This window comes from Mus caroli, chromosome 16 (genome assembly GCF_900094665.2).
Source record: "Mus caroli chromosome 16, CAROLI_EIJ_v1.1, whole genome shotgun sequence".
NCBI lineage: Eukaryota > Metazoa > Chordata > Mammalia > Rodentia > Muridae > Mus > Mus caroli.
Genome location: NC_034585.1, coordinates 39,582,494 through 39,598,516, shown reverse-complemented (window position 1 = coordinate 39,598,516; position 16,023 = coordinate 39,582,494). Strand labels below are relative to the sequence as shown.

The 16,023-nt window shown below is 39.0% G+C and overlaps 1 long non-coding RNA gene across 1 annotated transcript; it reads right to left on the bottom strand.

Moving 5' to 3' along the window:
- Positions 1–14,159: 14,159 nt before the first annotated feature.
- Positions 14,160–15,088, bottom strand: LOC110312086. Its single transcript, XR_002380021.2, has 2 exons — positions 14,957–15,088; positions 14,160–14,780 (listed from the first exon to the last, which is right to left on the bottom strand). It is a non-coding gene; the product is annotated as an uncharacterized LOC110312086 (long non-coding RNA).
- Between the last annotated feature and the right edge of the window lie 935 nt (positions 15,089–16,023).

Below are 16,023 nucleotides of genomic sequence, written 5' to 3'. Positions count from 1 at the left end.
TTGATTGGCATTTACTCTTGGCTTTATCCCAGGCTATGACTTTCAGCAGTCTCCTGGAAAAGGTTGACCTACCTAGTTTGTGGTTCGGTTCCTAACATCTCTGTAGTTTGGAACTGTTCACCAAGGAGAAAAAGAAAGGTACACACCATTGTAAATGTAATGACCAAATGAAGGAATATGATTTCTGTCATTTTTAGGGACCTATTCTTTTGTCTTTTAACTGAGGGACCCATGTGAAAAGATATTGGGCTGGATTGTCTTTATGGACAGGCTTACACAATTGTAAGATGCATATTTTTACGTATTTGGAAAAACAGACTTTTGATAAGGGTTAGAAAGATACTATGATCACAGAAAGTACAAAGAGATGAAGGGGAAAGTTGTCTCCCACCACAGACTTTAAATAGAGTTCCTGGAAACATTCTTCTCTGCCTCTACCTCTCCTGTGGCAAGACGATCAAATGTGACTATGACATTACAGCTGCCCTTGTGAGTCTTGCTACTACTGCTATTGCCTTCTTCTTTGCCTTGGCAAGCTAAACTGGAAGAAGAAAGAACAGAGCCCTCAGATAAATATGACCACAGATATCACCTGTCAAGTGCCCAGTCACCCTAGTAGAAATAGTTGCTTGATCACAGCAGTATAATTAAGGCATCCTTATCCTTGGTAGTTAGAAGCACCTTTAAAGAATTGGCTTAACATTTCCCTTACCTACTGGCTTCTTTGCCATGAAGTCAACAATTTTTAATTGTTTTTTAAAAATTAGGCTAATCTCAATAGGTTATTTTGTTGTTATTGTTGTTGTTGTTGTTAAGTATGCTTTCAAGGACTAGGAAGATATAGTTGAGGTCTCATGAGAGAAGAGGTTGCAGAATAGATGGACGGGAGAGATTTTGTTGTTGTACTAAAACAAGGAATGAGATTCTTGCATACGGAGTTCCATTAAACATGCTGAATGGGCAGTCTTAAGACACTGAGAGACAACCAGAACTTCTGGTCCACAAAGCTTGTATTGTAGACTGTCTTCACTGGTAATCTTTTTCTCTCCTTCTGCCTCTGTTTTGAGAATCTATCAACATCTACTTCTTGTTTTTCTTTCTCCTCCCACTCTATCTAGTCACCACATGCATGCTCTTTCTTTCTTTTTTCTTTTGCTCTTGTCCATTGAGTTGCATGCCTTACCCTCTGTCTCGGTCTTCTCAGAGCGTTCGCTGTCCTTCCTAGCTGTTTATTCACAGTGCTGAGATTCTTTCCCATACACCTGTGCCCACACACTTCCTGCTTAACTTGGCATCCACTGCATCATTATTGGTCCTCCTTTGCTGGTGGTGACTCAGTGTGGCTTGTTCTGAAACGCTGTGTTGGTGTCTGCTTGGACCTGTGTCATCTGAAACTGACATGTAAATAAAGCATCACCAAAAGTTGTCCCTGTGGAGAAGGAAATGCACAAAATAGTCTGGAGGAAGAGACTCATGTCACCTGATGCTAAACTCAGGCCTGATGACACTTGGCTCAATGACTCAGTGTTTATAATAAGTCCTAGGACATGTGGTCTTTTTTTTTTTTTTTTTTTTTTTACTGAAATTAGAACTTTTTATATATATTAAATGTCTCTGTTTGGGAACTTTTTATATTTTGCTTTCTGATTGCTAATGTTTGTAACACTTCTGCATGATTTTCCATGTGATCCTGACGTTTATCTTCTAGCCTGAAGCTTTCTCCGTGAGAAGCATTTTCTTTTCTGTTCTATAATATCAATTGTTTCATGGTTACATTGTGTCATTTTCATGGTTTATTGCAATTAAATATTTACATCTTTTACTGCCTCTTAAGAATCAATTAAAATCAATTTTATTTTGGTCCATACTGAGAAGGTTCTATCATAACAACAGAACTTCCCTCTCTAAATGTGTCATAGATTATAGCCACGCTGGTGTACTCTGAAATAGCCCCTAAAATGGTGAGAATATAAGCGTCTCAGGTCCTGTAATGCAAAATAATCTATATGAAGAACTGTGTGGTATGGAGTAGAAGGATTAGAAAAGCAAGAGCTCTGATACTTAAACTCCTTACAATGAGTATGTGTATTGTTATTGTCTGGGGATTATGAGGCTCTTGCTGGGCCATTACCTACTCATATATATATATAGTGAGGTACATACAGTTTTTAGAGCTTGTTGCTTTGGATATTTTCATCTACCAAGCTCCTTTCTCCCATGCTGACATCTGGCTACTACTATCAGAAGTTCCAAGTAGTAGTATATGAGAAATGACATATTCTTGTGTCTGCTGTGTAGCTAATAGGGCCATAGGAATCACTGTTACCTATGCAACTATCCCAATTAAAAATTCTATCAACACTAAGGCAAAATGATGTAATGTGGATGTGTAGTAATAACTGTTTAGATAGCATAAAAAACATCAGCCAGGTAGAATGGAGTAATTGAAGTTTTACTATTTATATAAAAATACTCAAAATTTTGCATTTAGAATTTTCTGTCTTTAAATGTATATATTTACATATAATTCGAATAATATTTAGCCACAACATACATGGTTTTATTTACATTCATTAATGTTAAAAACATATCCAAAATTTCTCATTTCCACTTTGAAAATCTGCAGGTGTTTGGAAAATACTGTACCCCTCTTGGGAGATGAGCCGGAAGGCTTAGGCCAGTGGGAGACACTTTGAGAAAGGCTTTGACATCATGTGCTAACTGTGTGTGTCAGTGCCACACACTTCCTGTCACCATGCTATAGCTCTTAGACACAATTGGATATGACATTATAGATCCTGACATCCAGATTCAACACTGAAAATTACATTTGTTATACTTTTGCAGAGGTGTGCATGGCAGTCACATGTACTGCAGGACTGTGGTGGAGTGCAGAGACACATTGTTGGTGCACACAGCTGACCACAAAGGACATTACTTGGTGGTCACTTAAACATTTCTTCCAGTCCCAGTGCTATTGTTCATTCTACAAAGTGAGACAAACTAACGTCAACTATGGTACCCACTTGGGTATCACCAAAATCCCAGAATATGTATTTGTTTCATAATGTAGCTATTTCATGTAGAGTGTAACATATACATAGTACTAAGATTATATATAATCTCTCTTGATTCACACCATTACCATTTGAGTCAGTCAAGGAAAACCTGCTCCTATAGATGAACACGGGGAAGTTCAAACTGAATGTAGTACATCCTAGAGGAGGGTTGTGGTCTTTTGATTTCTCTCCCTGTACCTTTTCTCTCAATTAAAAAATGCCGTTGTGACTGTATGTGGGGTGGATCCATAGATGGAGCGGTCTCTGGATGGCCTTTCCTTCAGTCTCTGCTCCACACTTTGTCTCTATATCTCCTCCCATGGGTATTTTGTTCCCCCTTCTAAGAAGGACCAAACTATCCATACTTAGCTCTTCCTTCTTCTTGAGCTTCTTGTGGTCTGTGAATTGTATCTTGGGTATTCTGAGCTTCTGGGTTAATATCCACTTATCAGTGAGTACATACCACGTGTATTCTTTTGTGATTGGGTTACCTTACTCAGGATAATATTTTCTAGTTCCATCCATTTGCCTAAGAATTTTATGAATTCATTATTTTTAATAGCTGAGTAGTACTCCATTGTATAAATGTACCACATTTTCTGTATCCATTCCTCTGTTGAAGGACATCTGGGTTCTTTCCAGCCTCCGGCTATTATAAATAAGGCTGTATGAACATAGTGGAGCATGTGTCCTTACTAAACCCAGACACCATTGATGATGCCAACAAGTGCTTGCTTACAGGAGCCTGATATAGCTATCTCCTGAGAGGTTCTGCCAGTGCCTGACAAATACAGAGGTGAAGGCTCTCAGCCAACCATTGGACTGAGCACAGGATACCGAGTGGAGGAGCTAAAGAAAGGATCCAAGGAGCTGAAGGGGTTTGCAGCCCCATAGGAGGAACAACAATATGAACCAACCAGTACCCCCAGAGCTCCCAGGGACTAACCACCAACCAAAGAGTACACATGGTGGGACCCGTGGCTCCAGTTGCATATGTAGCAGAGGATGGCCTTGCTGGTCATCAATGGGAGGAGAGGCCCTTGGTCCTGTGAAAACTTGATGCCCTAATGTAGGGAAATGCCAGGGCCAGCAAGCAGGAGTTGGTGGGTTGGTGAGCGGGTGTGGGGTAGTTGGGTGGGTGGGGGGGTGGAGGGTGGAGATAGGGTGTTTTTGGAGAGGGAACCAGGAAAGGGGATAACATTTGAAATGTAAATAAAGAAAATAACTAATTAAAAAATGCCTTTGTTTCTTTCTGAAGTTGCCACTGCTCTGAAAAATAACAAAAATTCAACATTAGCATACCTGTGGATATGCTAACGAATATTTATTCATATTTATTCATTGTTCAAGTTGGGTTATTTTTTTTTTCTTAGTTAGGAGTCCCCAGTTCTCTCAGTGATCTGTGGAATATCTTAGCATTATTCTTTCTCTGTGGCTTTGTTTTGGAATGCTCTTTGAAGCACAAACAAAATGGGGCCATTTGTTATAATTATTTTTTAATTTTGTTGCAGTGTAAGCACAAGGGAAAAGAGCAACTGAGCAATAGAGAAGAAATGATGCAGAGCCTGTGACAAGTTAGGCCTGGGGGAGTCCTTAGGAGGGGCAGCAATGCAAGGGATCAACCTCAATCAACAGAGACAACTGCACACATAGTTCGGTTACGTCTTCTATTCTTTTTAAGATAAACAAAACATCAGGCACACTGGGCACGCTTGGTTGGGAGTGAAGTTGGTGGCAGAGTGGGCTGTAGCGGACAATGATAGATGGTGTTTTCTATATTGCCTTTTAGGCTGTGAACAGGCTAATGGGCCAGCGGTGGCTCCGTTTGCTCACAGCTGTGCTTTTCTAGTGGGCTGATGTGGCATATATGCTTTATTGTTTTGGTAAACAAGAAACAAAATTAACAGGAATCCAGTGCTTTCACTTTGTAGCATCTAAAGAAACAGTAATGAGTGCTTCAACATAATATTGCCTCTGGGCGTGGTGTGCTGCTAAAGTCTTCTGTATTTCAGATGTGCACAAAGGATAGCGATGATCTTGCACTGTGAGAGAAAAGATTTCTTCTACCCGTGGTAAACATATGCTCTAATGTCTTTGCTAAACCCCTGTTTCAGCTTCCTATCTCAACATCGTCCACTCATTTTGATGTAGGTGTTGAACCATAAAACATCTGATCATGTAACTTGGATTTAGAGAGGTTGTCTTTGCTGAGCCATTTCTCTTTTTAATGTTTTCTCATTTTAGTGCTTGCATCTCTCTTTTTGCCTAAACAGACATCCCCTCGTCCCAGGATCTAGTGAAGATAAAGATTATATTATAAAATAAATCAAAAAGTAGTAATGATTTCAAGTACAAGTTAAATAACCAAACTTCTTGAAAACCAAGTCATCCTTTCTCACAAGCAATGTGGCTTGAAGGAGATTGAAAATTTACATAGTAAATATCTGATTTCATTGATTAGCAAGGCTTACCACGGAGGAGGAACCAGGGTTGTTGTGTTTGTTTGTTTGTTTGTTTGTTTGTTTTTTTGTAGAGAGACATTCTAATCACTGGCTTGATGGAATTCTAGTTCAATAGTTGTGGGCCAAGGAGGCCAAGGGAAAAACCTCTCAGATCTCATTGTATTTATTTTGCCCAAGGAAAACCCTGATTTCCAGATAGACTTTGGTAAGAAAAGTGGCAGATAGCACAAATATCCATTCTTTCTGTGCTATCTACAGGTCATTTTTATCGCTGGACTCATTGTCTCTGCATCTATCCTTATTGGAGCCTGGCAAGTATTCTCTTATTTTTCTGTCTGAGAGAAACTAAAGAACTCTTTAGTTCATGTGATATATATTCTTGGTTGTCAACTTAACTACATCTGGAATTAACTAAAATTCAAATATGGAGGGCACACCAGTGAGAAAGTCTTGCTAAATCTGAAATAGAAAGATACACTTATAGATGGGATCTTGAGGTGGGAAGACACATATTTAATCTGGGCCATACCTTCTGCAGGAGGACTATATAAGGACATGGAAGAAGAAGGCTTATGCTCTTTGTCTTTGCCTGCTTCTCTTGTCTTGCTAGCAAGCCCATTCTTTTACTGGCATTAGAGCCTACTTCTTCAGGATTCCTGTGTGTCTACGAAAGACCAACAGAGATATCCAGCCTCATGAACTGAACAAGTGCTGGACTCTAGTAGTTCCTCTTCATAGCCAGCCATTGTTAGATTAGCTGGGCCACAGGCTGTAAGCCATTATAACAAATTCCCTTCACACACACACACACACACACACACACACACACACACACATATTCATTCATTCTGTAAATTCTGTTACTCTAGAGAACCCTGACTAATATAGTTCATGAGTATGATAAAAAGGAGCATTGTTGAAGTGAAGTGATATATACACATGTTTAACAATGAGGAGTTGATATTAACCAGGCCTGGTGTTATGTCCTGACTTTGGTACTTTAAAACTATAAAACTTGAGGACAAATAATTAATCTATCTATACTTACAGGACATATAGGGTTGGAGAGATGGATCAGCAGTTAAGAAGATCTATTACTCTTGCAGAAGGCCAGAGTTCAGTCCACAGCACCTATGTCAGGGGACTCACAACTGTTTGTAACTAATCCAATGCTCTCTTCTGTTCTTTAGGCACTCACACACATGTGGCACTCATCCAAACATACACATAAATAAAAATAATTTTAAAATCATAAAACCATAGAAAGGTATAATAGCAGAGCCTTACTTACATATGACCTTGTTGAATGGATTAAATGAGATAATAATGTAATATATTGGACCCAGTGAAAGTTACTCAGTAAATAGTAACAAATTTTAAAATCTTGAATTTTTTTGTATGAAATCCATATCATCATTTCTTTCAGGAAGCCCCCATATGGTGTGGCTTGTTTCTAAATGATTTGTTCTGATAAGAGTTTGAAAAAAAATATGAGATTCACATTGCTAAATAGCACAAAGATGCTAACGTAGCCATCAGCCTGTAAAGAGACCTGTGTATCCCTCTCTTGGATGATGCGACATTAAAAAAGACCCACTTTGCTCTGTTCTGGGAAGATGAATGTGCTCTTTTCTGCAGTCCTGCCTGGGTGCTCTGTGTTCCAAGGTTAGCTTAGCCCTACTTCCTGTCTCTGCTTTGCTGTCATTGTTTGATTCATAACTCAATATTAACCACAGATGAGGGAGGAGTAGATGGGGGGGGCATTTCTTTCATGTGACACACAGTCACTGGGACCCTGGCTTTTCTAAAGGAGCATTAATTACCCTTGTCAGTCTAACCAAGTACAAATTTTACTTCCACCAAGGATCATGCCATTTCGTTGGCATTGGGTGAATGTGCAGTGAAGGCTTTGTCATTTATCCGCGGGTAGAATGCATTCAGAGTCGTTTGTGATTTATGTTTTTTTTCTTCTCTCTGTTGAAACTGACATGGTATCTATTAATAATAAGTATACGATTCTGGAACGCGAGACAAGAAGGTTATTAGTCACGAAACTACAATGCCCGTGTATAAGTTTCTGTGTTTTTAGATTTCTACATTTACTGCCTGTCTTACCCTGGTTTTTATTTCTCCTTTCTGTTCATTGAGAGTGGAAATCAGAGGTTCTTTTATCCTTGAGAAGAGTTTTTGCTATAAGAATTACAAAGCCTTATTGCTTATTATTTTGTAAAGAACATTTGTATGTGACTAAAGTTTTGTGATCTGAGTATTTTATGAGGCTGTTTTACAACTATGTGACCCTCAAAAGGTTAACTTATAAAAGCCTGATAGTAAAATAAATAATCCCCATTCAAAGATGCCTGGTGGAATTGTCTTACTCTGTGGGTAAAGCTCCATTTTGATGGTTTTAGATTTGAAGAGGCGGCATTCCTTCTCCCAGCACAACTGCATGGCACACTTCTTGTCTGAAATCTTTTCGCAATGTCTTCCTGGTTCTCTCCTTAAAATGTTGAAACATTTTTCTCTTTATATCTGCACAGATATTATCTACCTTTTAAAAAGTAACAGTTTAAAACTATGGATTCTGAAGCAAAAGCAAAACAAAACAAGCAAGCAAAACAAAACAAAGCAGGACCAGAGACCGAATTCTATCCATCCATGTCACCCTTAGCCTCTAGTTCACATCTGTATCTGTCTGCGGACACTGGAGCTCACACTGGGTGCTCTTCTGGAGACCACTTGCTATTGATGACGGGTTCTTAAGATGGTCTCAGTCCTTCATGGTCGTAGTACATCTCCAAAGTGCAACTTTCAAAATTAACTTGTCACACAATTGCTACAAAAAATAGTGGAGGTGACTGTCTCCTCCACCATAGTGCCTCCAGCCACCAAAGTTAGAGCTCTCTCCTGGACTGCCACTTTGGAGCATACCAACAAACCGTCATTTATTTTAGGTAGAGAAGAGTCCTTAAGTCATGAATGTCATTGGAAGTAAACATAGCACTTTTCCATATTATCTCCTTGGGTTATTTCCACTTTGAACGCCACATGAAGGAAAGTTGATGAGGACAACACTGCCTGACAGGCTATACACATTCAATGCTTTGAGGGAAATGTTCTTCTGCCATGCCTAATGTCTCACAGTATCTATTCCACAGTCCCATGGTTTAAACTACTGTCTTCAGCTTTCCAGTCCCCTTTGCCATTGGGCCTTTTTCTCATATAGGCTGCACTTAATCATGAGAACTTTCTTAGGACCAAAGATGTTGGCTGTTGGAGATTTCTTGTTAGTCTTTTGGAATTTTAGTTTATAATGCCATGTTTTACTATCATGTTATAAGAATGACGTTCTTTAGATATTTCTTTTGACCACTTGGCAATGACTTTCTTATTCATTTCTTTAAATGTGGTACCCCATCTTCTCTCATGGGCACTACTGGTAGCCTTGGAGCAAGCAATACATCATAGTTTCCCTAGATCCCATGTTAGCACGTGTTATGCCTTAGTATGCACCAGGTTATGTTTGTTTGTTTCTTTACATTCCAGGCTTTCCTTAAATGTTTAATTTCAGCTATGTTCTCTACCTTCCTGTTCTTGCCTTTTCCTGTTTTTGCCTTCTGTTCTTCCATTTCTTATTGGATGAGTACCTACTCAATGCTTCGTATGTGTTCATCACGTGGATGTATGAGCCTATGCATTTAGCACATTTCTAGTCATCATGCATTGTACAATATCATTCAAAAGTTTCTATCAAGAGTTTATGTCACACACAGGCTTAGGAAGTATAGGAAATTATAGTATTGCTTGAAGACTGGCACTGTTTGTTTTGTAGGAAAATGTTCAGGTCATGGCTTAGAGTTTCAAAATTTACAAAATTTAAATAGGAAAGCATCATTAGATTTGATCATGAAAAAAGATTGTGAACATTTTTGGTATTATTAAAGACCAGCTGAATTTTAGCATAATTGTATAAAATACTAATGACCATGACAATGATTATAATTTCATACACTTTGTGAATTTTTTATGCTGATCTATAAAGGAGGAATTTTAATATGGGTAGCTTTGTTGAAGTCTAGAAACTCGAGTTAATATCCTTTTCTAGACAAAAGGAAAACATACAATGACAGAATTGAGAAACCTAAACAAAATGGATCTTTCTCCTGGGTTGTCCTGGGGAGTCTGGAGAGAACCTTTAAACCTTGTTACTTTATAGGAAGTTCTTCAAGGCTAGAGAGAGACATCAAATTTCCTCAAATACCTGCTACAAGCAACTCACATAGATAAGAGTAGGATTTTCCCAACAGTGAAATCCTGTTAGCTGTAGGCACTTCAGTTTTGATACGTGTTACCGAATGACTATGAAAATGTGCTAAGTGAGGAAAGCAGCCACAAAAGAAGGTATACTCTATGGTCCTACTTGCATCAAATATCCATAGTCGGCAGTTTGGAAAAGAAAATTGATTAGTGGCTGTATAGAGCTGATTATAGTGTGTCTATATGGTGTGTGTGTATGTGTGTGTGTGTGTGCACCTGTACCCACTCATATATAATATAAGAAAGATAATGTGATTATATGATATATGTGTCACAGCAAAGTGCCTGTCATGGGGCAGGTACTTCATTTTATTGTTATTATCATGCTTATCTAGTATATTATAGAATTACCAAATATAGCTTAGAACTTTAGTTTGGAATACGGCATAATTGATGTAATCATGAATGGCTTTACCTTAGGCTCTGTTGAGTTTAAAAGACCAAACCTTCCTCTTTGTCTTGGCAATTTTCTTTTATATTTGCAAAAATACATTTTTATACAGCAAGACTTTGATATGACAGGACTCTTTGAATATACTTTTGAAATTAAAAAGTTGAGGGTTACAAATGTGAAGTTCAAAATTAACAGCCCTGTGAATTGGAAGCAACTAAATTTTGTCAGTTTCAAGAGAGAATTGTCAGTATAAAAGCCAGAAGGTTTTAACTGAATAATGTAATCAGAAAAAAAAATGTGTTTGTTTGCTGGTGAGATGACTCAGGGAGTAAAAACAATTGCTTCACAAGCTTCAGAACCTATGTTTCATCCCCAGAAGCCACAGTGGAAACCAACGCCTGAAAGTTGTTCTCTGACCTCCACACATGTGCAGGGGCATGTTTGTACCTATACTCACATGCACACATCACAGATACACATATAGGATAATAATAAATACAATATTAAAATGTATGTATACATATAATTGAGTAGAGGGAGAAAACTTGGGACTTAAAGAGTTGGGGTGAAAGACAGACAATGAATAGGGGAAAAGAATCAGATGCACCTCAATATTCTGAGTATTAAAAATATAGTAAATTAGAGAAACAACCAATTAATTTAAACTTCAAAAACCACAGGCATTTGAAATAAACATGTTTTTGAAAACCTTGGTGTTTTTAAAAGGGGAAGGCATATCTCTATTCAGATTTTTTTTTTTTTTTACTGTTATTACTCTATTCAGAATATGTGTGCGTGTGTGTGTGTGTGTGTGTGTGTGTGTGTGTGTGTGTGTGTTTTTCTGACAGGGGTGTGGGTCTCAGAGGACAATTTGTGGGAGTTAGGTCTCTTCTTCCAACAAGTAGTTTCTAAGAATTGGATTCAGGTTGTCAGGGTTGGCAGTACCTGACACCACCCACTGACCCAGTCTTTCTCCCTATTAATTTTATGATGAACTATGAATGATAGGGGTATGCTAAGAGGTCTGATCTCTCAGGGACTGCAGCAATAGCTCAGAAGGTAAGACTATTAGCTATTCTTGGAGAAGACCTGGGTTAGGTCCCCAGCACCCACCTGGTGACTCACAACCACTGCAACTCTAGTCTTCGGGGATCTGACGTCATCTTTTGCTTTGAAGGCACTGACATACCACCTGTGGTATGTCAGACATACCTGTGGCCAAAACACCCATGCATGAAAAATAATAAAACAATTCTAAAAATTTAAATAAGAGATTGATTTCTATCAGTTGGGTTAAGAGTAATCCAAATTTTTTTTTATGACGAAAGAGCTCACAGAGGCAAAAGCAAACCAATGCAGGAATCAGAAAGAATGTTACAGGGACAGCTGAGATGATCATTGCTGTGGACATCAACTCTCCTGAACCTATTTATGGAGTGGGCAGTCCCAAAACATCATTTGTTTGCACAGTTGTCACCAGATGGATCTTTCAGGCCCTTCTACTTTCCATTAACCACCATGTCTAATAAATATTCAACATTTAGCAACACAAACTACACTTGCTGAACCTCCCTTAACAGGCACTAATGAGGACATTAGCTTTCAATTAACTATGTAAAGCTTTGAGTATGGACTAGGACATTCATTCAGCATAGGCATCAATTTGTAGATCATTATAGGACATTAGTTGGTTGCTAGACGACCACATGTCCTAGCGGATTTTAGGATGAGCTCCAGTGACCAGCAAGGACCAAACATTTCAATGCTTAAATTGTCTTAGCATCTCTTCCACCTGAACTATTGCAGCAACCATCCAGGTTTCTAGATATAGAGACTCAAATGGAGCAGTTGCTAAGTTCAAATGATGCAATGTTAGTTGAAAGTAAGAAAAATAAGAATACTTACCTTAAATGCTGAGGAAGAAATACTAGTACAGACTGATTATTTCAGATCGTCACTGGGGCTGGTGACACTCCCATCCAAATTTGTCAGGAGGATCTCCAAGGAAGGCAGATGCATTACTTATAGAACGTCTACACTTGTATGTATGTTCTTAATGTTTTACTAGACTTTTGTGAGCATTTTTACAATTGTTTTAATAAATTATCTTGGAAAAATGTGAATTACAAAGATTTTTGTTACATTTATTTTGTTTCGTTATGCAAACGTAAGTTTGTCCACTTTATTGTAATGAAACCAATATGGGAAATAAGATTGGAATATAAATATTATTTCACAAAAATGTTTTTTTTTTCACCTAAATACTTATACAAGCAAATCTTATGAAGCAGATTCCACAGGTTGAGAAAAGTGTCAAGACATACTTGACAGCTATAGAATGGGCAAATTTTGAGGTCTGCAATTTTTTTGAGGTTTGTCAATACAGTACCAATCATTACTGTTCTCTTAGATTTTTCCACAGACTGTATTATACCCATTCCATGAAGCAGGTCACAAGCTTTGTCTTGTCTTTTCCTATTTTTGATCGGAATAACACCACTTCAAAATTCTCGTGTTGAATTTTAACATCTCATCCCTGAGAATGTGACTCTATTTAGTAACAATGTTGTTGATGATAGTATGCACTAATTGGACTCCATGCAATAGCAGGGTGGGCTTTGATGCAATACGACTGCTGCTCTTATGAAAAGTGAAGGATTTGGACAAAAATATGCACATGATTTGAATGTCACTTGAAGAAAAAGAGAGAGATGTGGGTGATGTGTCTATAAGCCATGGAATCCCAAAAGGTTGACAGCAACTACCTAGAACGAGGCAAGAGGCATTGGTAGATTTTCTCTGTAGCTCTCAGGAGGCAAGAACTCTGACACTACCCTGGGCTTGGGCTTCTAACCTTCAGAACTGTCAGGTAAGAGATTCTGCAGTTGAGTCACACAGTATGGTTGTGTGTGGTGGTAGCACTTGTGACAGAGAAGTGAGCAAATCACTTCCTTTTCTGTGGCAGACAGTTTTTCCAGATGCCCCATGCAGAGGCACAATCATAGTCTCTGACTGTGACCATACAAGACTTTCACACTATTGAGTTGGAATCAATAGGTTCGACTGTTACTATAAATTCATTTGTGCCACCGTCAATGAAACAGTCCTTATGGCTGATCTATATCAAATTCATTCCAGCAAGTGATTCTCGATGATATCAAAGAAGGCACCCTGTCTATTCATTTTCAAAAGCCTATGTCAGCACTTCTGAAAACCCACGCTGATCTCTTTCCAATAGCTTCTCCTGTTTCAAGAGGAGGGCCTGATAAAAGCCTACAGAGTGGTGTTTGTCATTGACCTGGACATTGACATGTTTTTCAGGTCTAACTCAAAACGCAGCTGATACATCCTCAGTCCATTAGAGAAGGACACACTTGATAGAGACTCATTGGCAATTAAAAGTCACAAGACACTGAAAGTCCCAAATGATCCTACATAGGTGAGTGAACAGACATTTCACTGGGAAAGGATGGTGTGTTAGTAAAATGTTCATATTTAAATCTTGTCCCAATAGCAATGCTCCACTTGCTATTGCTGTATTTCTATCAGAACAAACCCCTTTGAAGTGGTTTCCCAGACCTGATTCATGATAACCTTTATTGGATAAGTAAATAAATAGAATTGGTTATCCAGAGATGTATCCTGGGTTTCCTCCTAAACTATAATTGATACTATAACAGCCTTGGGGATGTTACCACTGGCCACAGATCCCACCTGTTTTATCTAGTCACAAAATGGCATTCCTGACCATGTCTATAAATTAACTCTTTCCTTGCTGCAGGCTTAACTTGCACTGCAATTTCAAAATATGTTAACACATATATTAATAGTTCATTTGATAGATACTACTGACCAATGGGTTTACTTGATAAAAATGTTTTATACGTAGACTCAAAGTTTTGTGGATAGATGAACTACAGCCCAGTCTGAGGAGCACATATTTATTGTTTGTTGAGTTTCAGATTCATTTAATCTCCCTTGAAAGAACCCTAGAACATCCTCAGTTTATGTCAATAGTGAACCACCGATCATTACTTTTATGAAATCTCACATTATATAATGCAGTGGCGGGGGTAAGAGAGTACCTGTCAGACCCCTGCCAAGGGCCCCCCTGGAAAATCATACTGTGTGACAGACCTAATTTAAGGGAAGTTTATTGTGGGGGAAGGGAAGGGAACAGGGACCTGTTAAGGGAATAGAGGCAGAGAAAGTGGGGACAGAAAAAGAAAATGAGAAAGAGATGTTGGCTTAGATTTTTCCAAAACCAACTTTAATAAGGATTCTTAAATGCTTCATCCTTCCTTTTAACCTACCGCCCACCAGAGGTAGTAGAAAAGAAAGATTATGAGGACATGGGGGAAGCAGATCTGCTTAGAAATAGTTCTTTAGTGTGGTTCTAATCTTCATTATCATGATATCAGCAGTTCATTCCAAAGGAAACAGCAGTGGTGGCTTGATCCAGAAGCAACTGAAAGGCTCTGCCACATCGGCCAGAGTCCACGGAAGTGGCAAGAAGCTGCCGGAATACCACAAGAAGTGCATTTGTCTCTACGAAGTCAAAACAAACAATGATCAGGGAAGAAGGCAAAGTAAACCAATGCCCAGTGCCACAGCACCATCAATAAAAGCCTGCATCAGCAAAGCCCAAGGAAGACCAGCAATGAGTGGCAAGGCAAACTGATGCCACAGCGCTGTGTGTCCACTGTCTGTTGGATTATACTTACACCCTTTCTAAACAACACATGTCCTCTCAAGCATCCGCTTCAGCAAATTATCCCATGCCCTTTTCCAGGCAGCTTCCAGAAAAACACTACGTCTCTGTTCTCAGCAAAAAGTTCTCCCATGTGTCTGCTTCAGCAAAATATCCTCTCATAAGACAGTTGCTAGAAAGACATCACAAGACACAACTGAGTCTCCAAAGAAACCAGAAGTTTCCATTTCAAAGAATGAAAGAGAGAAAAAGAGAAAGAGAGTCTAGCCAGGAACTCAAAGAAATACAGAGATAGGGGGTTGGATAGCTCACCAGTTAAGAGCACTGACTGCTCTTCCAGAGGTCCTGAGTTCAATTCCCAGCAACCACATGGCGGCTCACAACCATCTGTAATGGGATATGATGCCCTCTTCTGGTGTGTCTGACAGCTACAGTGTACTCCTATAAATAAAACAAATAAATCTTTTATTAAAAAAAAAAAGAAATAGAGAGAGAAAGAGAGGAGGAGGAGGAGGAGAGCAGGGATTGCAAGCAGTCCTCTACAAATTGCTGTACCTGGCACCTGGCAGGTGGTTCTGAAAGAAAATAAAACTTGAGACCCGTGATTCATGTAATTTATGTCAAATAGCCCAAAGAGTTGTTTGCGAGCTTTGAAACCTGGGGCTGAGAACATAGCAGAACAGGCCAGGACATGCCTGGGCCGACCAATCGTTAAGACATTCCTGAGGCTGCTTAGCCATAAAGATAAAGAGAATGACTGGCCAGGCGCCTCCCTATCTCCCGCCCTTCTGACCTAAATTAAATGTTATCTGCATGTACAGTCTGGTGATGTTTAAATGGACCAATCATGTGAAACCACACCAATTCCTCCCCCAGTCCCAGCCCCTTTTCTATAAAAACCCATAGCTTCCAAGCCTTGTGGTCAAATCCACTGTCTCCTGCGTGAGATACTTTTCAACCAGGAGCTCCGCCATTAAACCACCTCGTGTTTTTACATCAAGACAGTCTGTTTGTTGTTCTGTTCGTAATTCTTGGGTGCACACTGAATCAGGAATTGAATGGGGGTTTCCCCACTAGGTT